This window comes from Octopus bimaculoides, chromosome 10 (assembly GCF_001194135.2).
Source record: "Octopus bimaculoides isolate UCB-OBI-ISO-001 chromosome 10, ASM119413v2, whole genome shotgun sequence".
Taxonomy (NCBI): domain Eukaryota; kingdom Metazoa; phylum Mollusca; class Cephalopoda; order Octopoda; family Octopodidae; genus Octopus; species Octopus bimaculoides.
In genome coordinates this window covers 61,881,217-61,895,117 of record NC_068990.1, presented here as the reverse complement: position 1 = coordinate 61,895,117, position 13,901 = coordinate 61,881,217, and the positions used below count along the sequence as shown (strand labels likewise).

Sequence of the window (13,901 nt, the reverse complement as noted above, 5' to 3'; positions counted from 1 at the left end):
TATATATATAAATATCATACCTCACATGCCTTGTGTATTTCAATCTGGTACCTTGATGTTTTTTACATATTGTAAAGAACTTGCAAAGAACTTTGAATATCTTACCTTCCATCAACTTGTACTGCCTCTTCACCATTTTTGTCATTACTGCCAATGTAAATTCAGTGTGACACCATCATAGCTTCTATATTTCATGATATCTTCATGATATCTTCATGTCTCATATATATTCCCACTGTGCTTTCATGTCATATATATTAAATTGTGGTATCACATATTTCGCACATTTCAGTGTGTACCTTCGTGTCATATCATAAACTCTTTGGTACCATTAAGTTTCATACATTCTATTGTGATACCTTGATATCTTATATGTAGCAACGTGATATCACATGTTGTCCAGTGTGGTATTTTTCTGCTCTTGGCTATTTTATTGTATGTCCATTAAAGAATGAGTATAGATTTATACTTTTGTATTATCATGCTTTTCATCTCTCCTCCAATTTCTCCATTAAAATTTCTCAAATCTGGTTGTTAATGATTGCAGTACCTCAACAACTACTAGGGAGACAGTTACTTTTTCATTGCCCACATTTTTTAGTACTTATTATTTTCATCATCATCATCATCATCATTATTATTACTATTAAAGAGGTGAGCTGGTAGAATTGTTAGCATGCCAGGCAAAATGCTTAGCAGCATTTTGTCCATCTGCACGTTCTGAGTTCGAATTCTGCTAAGGTTGACTTTGCCTTCTCATCCTTTTTGTGGTTGATAAATTAAGTACCAGTGAAATACTGGGATTGATGTAATCAACTAGTCCCTTTCCCCCAAATTTCAGGCCTTGTGCCTTTAGTAAAATGGATTTTTATCATTATTAAGATGGTGAGCTGGCAGAATTGTTAGCACGCCATGCAAAATGCTTAGCAGCATTTTGTTTGTCCTTACATTCTAAGTTCAAATTCCATTGATGTCAACTGAGCCTTTGATCCCTTTAGGTGTCAATAAAATAAGTACCAGTTGAGCACTGGGGCCAATCTAATCAACTTACTCACTCCCCGGAAATTACTGGCATTATTATTATTATTATTATTATTATTATTATTGAGTGAGAGAGCAGCGCATGCAATCAAAGTGACACCAGGGTAAAATATACGAAGCCCAGAATACCCATCATGGCTATTGTTCTAATAAGGGTACACCAGGCACATGCATCGCAACCACATGTGCACGACGTGGTGATCTCATATTAAGATAAACAGCGCGTTATTATTATTATTATTATTATCATCATCATCATCATAGTCTGGTTTGGGAATAGTAGCTTTTTGGGTTTTTTTTTTTTATCTGTTCTTTATTAAATGTTTTACCAGAATATTGCTTATTATTATTCAGTGATGGCTAACATTTTTATTTGCCAAATAAACTGAGATAAATATGGAAATAGATTTCAAGGGTCGAGAGGATAATGCATGTAAATAACTTGCCCCCTTTTATTTTTTATATTTCATTTACTTTTTTTTTTATTGATCTAATATCATTTCCCTTGATTTACACTTATGCTGAAGGTTCTTTCTTTCTCTGTGACATTGATGTCAGTCAGCTGTGTCAAAAACTCCAGCAGTTAAAGTGAACTCAATTTCCTAGCTGGTGAAAACAATTACACTTTCACTATGACACTTCCAAGATGTTCTACTGTCTATTCTCTTATCTTGGCTTTTCTTTCCTCCCAACAATTTCTACATCTTTTTTTTCTTCTTCTTTGTCTTTTTTTTCACTAATGAGTTTAAGACATTTTCAGAAAATATTTCTCCTCCAATAAAATTTAATCTGCTTTCTTCTTCTTTTTTTTTTTTATTACTTTTTTAAATTATGTTACATGCAATCTTGTTCAATAGTATTAGTTCTATACACAAACTGTACCAAGATTAATTACCACTCAAAAATTCTCATGAACAACTAGCTTTTTCTGCCAGCCATTCATCCAGTTATCTATCTGCCCATCATTACTGGGGTTTTTTTTTTTTTCCTTCTCTTCTTCTCATTTCTTGCTATGATACAATTTTTATTCAATCAAAAGAAACTCACAAGAAAAGACATAAAAGAAAAACTCTTTGCAGAGAGTGGATTGAGAGATGTGTACAGCAAAGGAAGACCAATCGTGGAAAACTTTCAACTGAAATTATAATCAGTAATTTTGATTTCAATTGGCAGCGATTAATGCTTCTTTCTTTCTTTCTTTTTTATTCTATTTTCATTGTATGTTTTTCTTCCTTATTTTGTAGTTTTACAATTTTGATGTCAAATTTAACTTCTGCTTGGCTTCCTACTTGCTCACTGCTTGAACAGTACCATAATCAGCTCATTTGTACTTGTTTGAGTAGTTACTCTCACAGCTGCTGTATAATATACCAGATTAACTGACTTAGAAATGAAACTTGCTATAACTCACTCTTCCTCGTACTCTCAACCTATATTACATCCTCTAGGGAAAGTGTTAGTAATTCTAAAAATTGATTCTGTGTTTTTTTTTTTTTGTTTTTTTTTTGTGTGTCTGTATGGTTATGAGCACATTTTTTCATTATGTTTTAAATATCATATAGAACAGTATAAGAAGTAGATAAGCTACGAAACACATAGTTCAAAATCTACCGCATAAAATATTCTGTATCAGTCACTAAAATAATAGTGACACTGCTTGTTCTTAGAAAAAAATAAAGACTCGTTTATATAATTCAGTCTGTAGAAAGTTTTCAGAGTTAAGTGGACGACTTGAGCCAATTATTCAAACATTAAACTTTCTCTTCCTCCAAAAACAATTTTTGTTGGCTGTTATTCACATTTTTTAGATTTGGTATTGATGGATCTGTGTTGGTGCCACATAAAAAGCACTGGCACTGGTGCCACATATAAAACACTCATGCTTGTGCTAATGTTAAAAGCACTGAAGCTGGTGTCACACAAAAGGGGCACCTAGTACACTTTGTGGGCATCTAGCTGTAGAAACCATAACAGAACAGGCAATAGTGCCTGGTGTGGCCCTCGGTCATACCAGCTCTGGTCAAACCATCCATCCCATGACAGCACGAAAAACATCTTAAACGATGATGATGAAAAGATTTATGGGTATTTTAGATGCACCCTAACTTCAGCAGTACATGTTCAGAAAAAAATGATTTTAGTGTATTGAAGCTTACAGGAGGTCCAACTTCACATATAGAGCCTGGTGTGATTCTTTTGAAACTTTTCTTTTTTCCTTTATGGAAAAAGTGCTATCAAATACTGTACATTATGAAAGAAACTAGTGCAAGGTACATTGTACATCCTTCGCTACATACAGCAGTATCATATGGATAAGTAAATATCATGGTGCTAATGGCAAAAACAGTAAAAAAAGGCTGAGCAAGCTCTTCACAATATAAAACAGTATTTTGATATATGCTAAAGACACACAGAGCTGACCACATAAAAGCATATAGCTCACTGGTTAGAGTGCTGGGCTCACAATCATGAGGTAGTGAGTTCAATTCTCGGACTGGGCGCGTGTTATGGTCTTGAACAAGACACTTTATTTCATGCTGCTCTAGTTCACTCAACTGTAGAAATTGGGTGGCAAAATCACTGGTGCCAAGCTGTATCAGCCTTTGCCTTTCTCTTGGATAATATCAGTGTCATGGAGAGGGGTGGCTGGTATGCATGGGTGACTGCTGGTCTTCCATAAAAATAACGTTGCCCAGACTTGTGCCTTGGCGGGGAATTTTCTAGGTGCAATCTCATGGTCATTCATGACTGAAGGGGGTCTTTATTTTTACTTTTAAAGGCACTCACTCACACACACACACACACATTCTCACACATGTCAGTTTTTGTAATTAATTTTATGACTTTTCCTTTATTATTCAGGTTCTAAAACTATTGTGAAAAGCGTACATCGTTGGCTAATGTACTATGCTGGCTGAGGGGCAGGTTACCAATGAAACAAATGCTCAACTTAACCTGGTCAAGCTGACAGACAACTTCATGGTATTGGCAAACACCAAACTGAACTATAATATCTGGGGCAATTGACAGAGGTATTTATCACTAGCCATTCAATTTCTTACCATCTAAAATAAACGTATATTTGCAATTTTGTTTATTGTTCTGAGATTTTAGCTGCTAAATCCTGTTACACTATTCAAAAATATGTCATCGGTATTATTATGAAATATCTTTTGTAAAAGCTTGTTACGACTATAGAAATTCTTCATTTCATCTGGTATTATGAAGCCCTCTGGATAGACAAGAACTAATTAAAAAGAAAGGTAACCAACATGTAAACTTTTTGTATTATTATTATTATTATTATTATTATTATTATTGTTATTATCATCATCATAATAAAAGAAGACAGTGAGCTGACAGAATCATTTGCAAGCCAGGCAAAATGCTTAGCAGCATTTCGTCCGTCTACACATTCTGAGTTCAAATTCCGCCAAGGTTGACTTTGCCTTTTATCCTTTCAAGATTGATAGCATAAGTACCAGTTGAACACTAGGGTTAATGTAATTGAGTTTCCCCCTCTCCAGAAATTGCTGGCATTGTGCCAAAATTTGAAATCATTACTATTGTTATTATTCTAAAATAAGTCAGCAAGCTGGTAGAATTGTAACTATGCTGGAAGAAGTATTCAGTGGTATTTCTTCTGACTTTACATTCTGAGTTCAAATGCTGCCGAGGTTGACTTTGCCTTTCATCCTTTCAGGGTTGATAAAATAATAAGTACCAGTTGAGCATTGAGGTCAGACTTGCACTTTCCTACACAATTGCTGGCCTTGTGCCAAAATTTGAAACCATCATTATTATTATTATTATTATTATTATTATTAAATGGGAAAAAAGTTTTGGTTGATAAAAGTTTATAATGATAGTATTTAAGTCTTTAAAGAAAATAATGTGTTCAAAAACATATGTTGGGTGATATGTTTGAGTTCTTCATGTCAGTTTTTCACAGACATTGCAACAAATTTCCATATTCTTCTAGCCTTTCTGTTAAGATCTGAATGGATCAACCTCAAGCTAAACTTCACGTAGCGTTGTTTATGGAGCCTCTGGACCAGACACTTTCTCATCAAAACAGAATCACTTCTCTGTGTTTATATTTACAAATTGATTTTTTTTTTCCTTTATCATTTCAAGATTTGAATAGAATATCTCTTGGGTGTTTATAAATTGGCAGAATCTATCCATTTTCAGATTGTTTTGTACATAATTTCCTGCTTCATGGATTGAGATAGCAAGTGCTAGAGTTAAGTATCTTGCTCAAAGATAAAGTGCAGCATCTGTGATTAGATACCAACTTCCTGAGCCTAAATGCCAAAAACTTCATCTGTTCAGATATTTATCATAATGTAAATCTGGATAACATTTATCTAAGTGAAAAATCTTTATAACTACATTTGCCAAAACTTTTTGATTCATTTTCAGTGTATTCTTCTATATCTTATCTCAGATAAAACAATTGGCACTGAGGTGGGAAAATTTTCTTTTCCTTTAAATATTCCTGCTGCCAGCATTGGTTTAGAGATCCCAAATTTGTATTATTCACTCAGGATATAGATGATTTTTTATGTACATATTCAACATTTCATTGTTGTATTAATAAAATTAAAACTTTAGCTACATTCTTAAAAGTGCTTACCATGATCTAAGATGCTGCTCTTTAAAGTAAAAGAATGTATATTTGTAATTTTGTTTCTTGTTCCAAGATTTTACCTGCTAAATTTTGTTGCACCTTCAAAAGCTAGTTTCTCATGCATCAGAAATATGTGATCCATGTTACTCTAAAGTGAGTGTGTGGGTATACGCATACAGACATATGTATGTATGTATTCAGTCTGTCTACATGGCATCTTGGTCAAGTGTCTTCTACTAAAGACTTGGGCCAACTAAAGCCTTGTGAGTGGCTTTGGTAGACAGAAACTTAAAGAAGTTCATCATTTGTGTGTGTACATATACATATATATGTATATGTGTGTGTTTCCTTGTCTAGTTGTAAAATAATTGTCACTGTCATGCAAATAGCATCATTCAGTTCCAATATTCATCAAGAGAACATGTCTGGTCATTGGGAAATGTTACCTTCCTTGGAAACAGGTGAGGGCTGGCAACCTGAAGGGCTAACCCTCACCTGTTGTAGAAAATTTGCCTCAGTAAACTCTATCCACCCCTTGCAAGCTTAGAAAAGTGAATGTTAAAATGATAATGACAATACATGCGTGTATGTATAAATGATACAATGCCTCTACTAGGTCTGAAACCAAAAAGAGCATTTTAGATTTCATTTTACATTGTGTCAAAGAGAATTCTATCAAATACTTTTCACAGTATTGATATGAGAGAAATCACTTGGAAAACAGTGCATCTACTCTACACTATGTTCTCTGAGGTTTTCAACCAGGGTTCATATGACTCTAGGGGATTCATGTAAGATTTTGTTAAAATTTATGTGGAATAAAATTGGTTGTACTTCTACAATACACAAAATATTTTGACAATTTTTTGTTTAACACAATTCCTAATAACATTCAGTTATAAAAGATATAATGGGATTTTATTTAAACATCAAAGAGTTAGGGGGGATGTCCAGTAGAGTAAAATAAGAATGAAAGAAGTTCTTAGGCAAAAGTTGGTTGAGTGCCACTGATCTACATCAAGGAAGCAGACACATAAATACTTTCCATAATAAAAATGCTTTTCAGAAGAAATCAGTTAAATGACTAATGCAAGAAAGCCACCCAATTGCTGTGTAGGGTTCCACACAGATCTACCAAACACTAGACAGAGAGCAGACTGAAAGATGAACCTTTTAAATCTGACAAAGACCCAAACCAGTTATGACTATCAGGCGCTTTGGTCAGCTAGAGTAAATGAGAGTCTGGAGAAAATTGAGCAACTAAAACTAATGTATGTGTGTGTGTATATATATGTATATATATATATACCCATACATATATGTGTGTGTGTGTGTGTTAATATAAATACAAGCATACCCACACAGACATATTCATACATATATCTCCCTCTCTCAGTTGTGAAATCCTTGTCTTGCAAACTACTTGGTGACACCCCCACCCCACCCCCCATGAATGCTAGTACCACATGAAAAGACATCCAGTACACTCTGTAAAGTGGTTGGTGTCAGGAAGATCATCCAGCCATAGAAACCATGCTAAATCAGAATAGTGGAGCCTGGTGTTGCCCTTCAGCTTGCCAGCTTCTGCCAAACTGTTCATCCCATGTCAGTACGGAAAATCGATGTTTGATCATGATGATAATAATAACGGTGGTGGTGGTGAGGACGACAATAACCACCAACACCACCATCATCATCATCATCTGCTGCTGCTGCTGTATATATATAAAATGCAATTAGTTCATTCTGTAAGCAGGTAGTGCTAAGAAGAGCACCACTAGAGAGACCATGCCAGGAATAAAATAATACAAATGGCACCTGGGCCCCAAACAATGTAGGAGTAAAGTAACTCTGGATAAGAGCTGGTTTGGACTGTGATAACCTGCCCAACCCATGATGGCAGGTAAATAGCTCAAATCTTATAGGAAGGACAATTCCCCCATACCATTTGATGTAGCGGAAATAAATGTGAAGTTTGGCCTTGAAATTAACGCAACATCAGTGCCTTTCAATAGAAATTTTTCTGCTAATTTATAGAGAACTTAATCCACTTTAGGTAATAATCATTATATATTTTTGTAATATAATACTAGACTAAGTTTGTGATCCTTATGGTTAATATAGGATTGACACTAAGCCAGTTAATCCAGAATTTCAACAGTTGAAGTTCATAGAAGTGAGCTGGGGGAAAATGTTAGGTGTTTGAACAGCAAAGTAAGATGTTTCATCTTTTTTATTATGTACTAAACTTATTTCATTACACAAGCACGACATTAGATAGAGTGGAGTTTTGTTTATAACAGCCTAAATATATTCTAAGTTGCTTTAGTTCTGTTGTAAATATTTCTTGTTAACTAAACAAAACTCATACAGCACTGTGGTACACTTAGGAAATTGCTTCAATTTTTTAGAGAATGCTGTTTTAGTTTACCTCAGTAGTTGTTCTGCATGATGGTAAATATAACAGAAATTGCTTGTAAGTTTTCAAACTATCGAAACTGCTGAAAAAGGAAAAAAAAAAATTAAAAACATTGAAACCATAGAAAGTTTAAGGTCACCATGACTATACAAACAAACTTGTAGAGTGTTATTAATCAGGATATTTTATTTCTATATTTTATGTAAAAATTCAAGGTTGTCATCAATGGCTGTTAATTTTCTTATCAGTGTGTTCATGTGACTTCTTACCTTTTCTTATTTTATTTTGTGTTAGATAATTCTTAATTCAAGTGACTATATAAGATAGCTTCATGTAAGGTTCTTTATAAAATTCCTCCTTATCTGCTTGCAGTCTTTTTCCCCACTAACATTTGTTGGGAGTAGATATTCATGTATCTTTTACATTTGTTGTGTATATCATTTTCTTTTTTCTTTTTCTTTTTTGCTTCTTTTATTTTAAAATTCTTTCTTGTCAAGCTGGGTGTGAGTTCTATGATAGCTCATTGTGTGAAATAAAGTCAGGTATACTTTATATCATCAGTAATCAGATTATTAGATAATTAGCAGAGCTCTTGGAAGCACTGCTCTACATATTGGACGCTAAGTTAAACTTATTGGATGTGTGTTTGCATACAGGTGCGCATGAGAGAGAGAGAGAGAGAGAAATAGATAGGAACATGCAAACTATAGTGATTGCTTTATCCTATTTATGCCTAATCACATGTATCTGTATGTTCAATAATCTGTATACTAAGAAGTACCCCAAGGTTACTTATCTAGTTCATAGCTAACTGAACTTTAATTGATTATATACACACCTTAATGATATAACTGTGCAGTGCTGTTGAATGCTTGTCATTACGATGCTGTGTTTATGCATAGCCAGCTTTTACCTATCTCTGCTCATATGTGAAGATAAAAGTTTTAACATTGAAACGGGGCTAGTTTGATAAAAATGTGCATTATCATTTGCTTTTCAGCCTATCTTTGCCTTTCATTAATGCTTGACCCCTTTTTTTTTTTTTTTTTACAGCAAAGCAGTTGTTTTTATTTATTTTTCAGAAAGCTTATTGACTTTTGGTATTAAATCTAGTTTATCATTTTAGCTTGAAGAGACTGTAAATATTGGATCTTGATAAAAGTGAACTGAAAAAATTAAGAATATCGTTTTTTCATTAAACTTCAAACTAACATATTTTATCTATTTGGGACAACTCCCATATTTTATTACACGACTACCTTTCCTTCTATAAACTTTGCAGGCTAACAAAGTTAGTTCTTTTTTCTTTTGCCATACTTGTTTCTGTCATTAGACTGTGGCCATGCTAGGGCACGACCTTGAGGAATTTTTAGTCAAATGGATCAACCTCAGTTCTTATTTTTTTCTTGTTTCTTTTTTTAGGCATGGTACTTATTCTAGTGGTCTCTTTTGCTGAACCACTAAGTTATGAGGATGGAGAACAAACAAACAGAAAGACACATGCATATATATATATATATATATATATACATGTGTGATGGTGTTAGTTCTCATCCATCAAATTCACTCACAAGGCTTTGGTGGGCTTGAAGCTATAGTGAAAGACACTTGCCCAAAGTACCACACAGTGGGACTGAACCTGGAACCATGTGGTTGGGAAGCAAACTTCTTACCACACAGCCACACAGGCACTGACATGTAGCCTGTATTTAATGTTAAGTAATGGAAAAGTCAAAGAAGTTTTGCTTTCAGCTTCTTCAAGCCTTCTGCTTTGAAAACCAGATACGAATTCATACCGTAAATGTAAATTCAAAGAGGCACCACTTTCAAATAGTTTGTTCTTTCCATTAGCATAAGATATAAATTTAATTGCTATTCAAGATGAAGGAATAAAATGCAACTGATAAACTATGGATGCTCAAGAAATACAGACTGATCCCAAGGGATATAAGAGGAGCCATAAGCAGTCATCATCATCATCATCATTATCATCATTTATCCATTTAGCATTCAGATTATTCTGTCAAATATAATGCTTATTTATTAGCATTGTTTTGAATTATTCATGGATTATCTTGTAGCTTTGAGATTTTCATGATGTAATTGCTTGTTTTTAGGACATTGTTGGGTAGGTGTGAGAGATTGTATCAGCTAGTTTGAATATAAAACATGTAGAATATTTTGGCTGGATATGGTCAGTTTGAATGCTAAAGGTTTAATGTCCATTGCTGGCATGAGTTAGATGTTTCGACAGGATCCAACTAATTTGAAGACTGTGTTGGTCTCCACTATTTACTTTGGCAAGGTTTCTACAGCTGGATGCCCTTCCTAATGCCAACTACTTTACTGATTGTACTGGGTGCTTTTTATGTGGCATCAACATTAGTGAGGTCCCCAAGTAACTCAAAAGACAGGGCCCTTTGACTGAGTGGAGTGGGGATGTAGTCAAAGTGAATAGAGACTTTGCGCGACATATACAAAAGTAACTCACAATCAGACCACCTGTAAAAGAAATTCTGTTTCCATGCATGAGAAGGCTTCATAGAAGTAACTGTTAAACTTATGTTAAATATCATGCATATATTTGTCTGTGCCGACTGTATACCAATGTAGTTGATATTTATGTTCTTGTATGGCTGCATTCATGACCATTCACCAAGGTCTTTGAGATTTGGTGAAAGGGAGAGAGATAGGTATCCTCAAAGCATACACTGGTTAAATCAAAGTGGACTCTGCTAAAGACATCTGAGGTGTCAGCTGCGTTCTTAAACTGGGTGATAAATCTCCCATCCAAGTGAGCCAAATCCTAGATAATTCTATATCTGTGGTTACTGAATCAATATTTGAAACTGATGCTAACGGTGTATAAAAAAATTAGCAATCTGATAAATTGTATAAAATGGTTATGCTCTGATGATAGAGAACACTGCAAATATGTGGAAGTTAGGCTTATGTTTGAGTCTAAAAGCACTGTTTTTAGACTCAAATACATTTGCCTGCTCACATATAAAAATACATAGGCTTTTATGATTTGATGTAAAAACATTTCAGTATAGATGCAGGAGTGGCTGTGTGATAAGAAGTTTGCTACCTAACCACATGGTTCTGAGTTCAATCCCTCTGCTTGGCACCTTGAGCAAGTGTCTTCTACTATAACCTCAGGCTAACCGTAGCCTTGTGAGTGGATCTGTTGGACGGGCACTGAAAGAAGCCCATCATTTATGCATATATATATATATATATATATATATATATATAGATATAGATAGATAGAGAGAGAGAGAAAGAGGCAATTATGTAGATAAACAAATAAGATACATTGAATATATTAAATACATTATGTTGGGTATGAAATACAAAATATGTATATATGTATACATGCAAGCTGAGAGAATGCAAAAGGTCGAGACTTTCAGATTATGAAGTTTTATGTCTAAATATTTATATTAATAAGTCCAACTTATGCAGAGTACAAATGACAGAGATGTATCTAATTTGATTATCCACATCATTGCCTCTGTATCTACTCAACTTATCCCTCTTACGGCCATTCTTTACTTTGCGGAATCCATCCCCTGTAAAGACATCAGAGTCTAAGTTTGAATCTTCTGAGCACTGTGTCTTCAATACGGAGAATCTCTGGATCTTATCTGTGGTTTGTGTGTGTGTGTGTGTGTGTGTTTGTCCCCACACTGGTTGACAACCAGTGTTGGTGTGTTTATCTCTCCATTAACTTAGTGGTTTGGCAAAAGAGACCAGTAGAATAAATATTAGGGTCTGTTCGTTGACTGAAATTATTTAAGGCAGTTTCCCAGCATGGCCACAGTCTAACAAATGAAACAAGAAAAAGATAAAAAGAATAAAATATAACAATTATAACCATTTTGAAATGAAATTATTTTAATATTTTTTAAAAATTTGATTAATTGCTGTTTTGAGCATCTGTTACGAGTGCTTCAGTCAGTCATACTCTATGAATTTTATTTCAATCAACTGTTTTGAATCAACTTCATTTACTATAATTCTAGCATAATAAATATTTTCATCTAAGTTGAGCATATTTATTTGATGATAATTTAAATATAATTTACCATTATGAATGACATGAAATTAGCATTTCATTACAATAGAAAGGGGTGCTGAAAAGTTCCTGACTTAAGGGTTCTTCATGAAAGGCCTAGTTGGAAACCCAACCGAGTTTTTTTTTTTTTTTTTTTTTTTTTTTTTTTTTTTTTTTTTTTTTTGAAAGGCTTATAAAAACCAAATGATTGTTGCAATAAGTGTCAATCTGAGAGGAGAATTTGTTAAATAAAATCATAATTAACTGATCCTCCTGTATTTTCTTTTACCCAAACCCAGGAACTTTTCAACACCCACTCATATATATGTGTGTGTGCGTTGAAAAACCAAATTATCACTTTTCTGACAATATGTTGCATTTTCACTTTATCAAATTGTTATTACTTCATAACATCTGTTCACAGTTTCATTTAACTTAACTCCTTTGATACCAACCTGCCTGAGACTGCTTCAGGTCTCATGACATAAACTTACCATTTTAAAGTGGTCTACATTATAATTTTCCATCAAAATTTTATGCTAATTTGTTCTAGACTGTAGCTTAATAATGAAAAAGTTATTTTACTAAATTCTTAATTATTTTAAGAATCAATTGAAACAAAGGCTGCATATGTTGACAGAAATATGGTAACAAAAGGCTTAACCCAGTGAGGAATTTTCTATGTTGTCACTTGACCAAACTAGTTCAATCCGGTGTGCGTGTGTGTGTGTGTTTTAGCCATGTTTGTTTATGTCTCTAGTCTCAAGGCTTATAAACTGTATTAACAACACTCTGCTCTATTTTATTGCTTCGGTACTTTTTCTAAGCCTCTTCAGTGACAATGTTTTTAGTCCTTAATCATATTTGTTTTAAAGTTTGAATAATTTTTTTTCTTCCCTCTTTTTGTTTTATTGGAGTTTAATTACACGTCATTCATTCGAGTAATGACTACTACATACAATGTGAGCCATGAGGGAGCATCTACATTATCACTTGACCTAAGTAGCTCAATATAACTGCCAAATCATCATGAAGTGACACCCATTTTATCTGTAAAATGGAGAGCACAAGTTATAAGCACCACAATAAAAATAACATAAGTTAAACCAACACCTGACATGGACAGATTTAACATTGGAATATCCATGTGTTAGACTTGTGCATTGCTCCCAACTATTTAATAGGTCTCTTTCATAGCATACATTGGCTCTTAACTTGCTACTACTACTACTACATATAGCTTATCTAAATCACAGTCCCTTTACTTTAAGTATAAACTGAAGTGATGATCATAAAATGCGGTGGGGAAGTTCTGTCATTTTTGTTAGATATATATTTGTAGGCACACGAGTGGCTGTGTGGCAAGAAGCTTACTTCCCAACCACATTGTTCCAGGTTCAGTCCCACTGTGTGGCATCTTGGGCAAGTGTCTTCTACTATAGCCTTGGGCCAACCAAAGTCTTGTGAGTGGATTTGGTAGATGGAAATGGAAAGAAATCCATCACGTGTATGTATGTATGTGTGTGTGTGTGTGTGTATGTGTATGTATATTTGTTTTTGTATCTGTGTTTGTCTCCTCACCAACAAGTGCTGGTATGTTTACGTCCCCATAACTTAACAGTTCAGCAAAAGATACCAATAGAATAAGCACTCAGTTTTGAAAAAAAAAATAATGTCCTGGGGTTAACTTGTTCAACTAAAAAGCACCCTCAAGATGCTACACCAGCATGGTCACAGTGAAATCATTG

The 13,901-nt window shown here is 34.1% G+C and overlaps 1 protein-coding gene across 4 annotated transcripts in view; it reads left to right on the top strand.

Moving 5' to 3' along the window:
• Window positions 1–13,901, top strand: part of LOC106884059 (zinc finger protein 836) — a 294,539-nt gene that overhangs the window by 204,756 nt on the left and 75,882 nt on the right. For all 4 annotated transcript variants that reach the window (XM_052971239.1, XM_052971240.1, XM_052971237.1 and 1 more), the window contains exon 2: window positions 3,904–4,073. The gene's annotated coding sequence lies outside the window, so the exon portion shown is untranslated. The remainder of the gene's footprint in view (window positions 1–3,903; window positions 4,074–13,901) is intronic.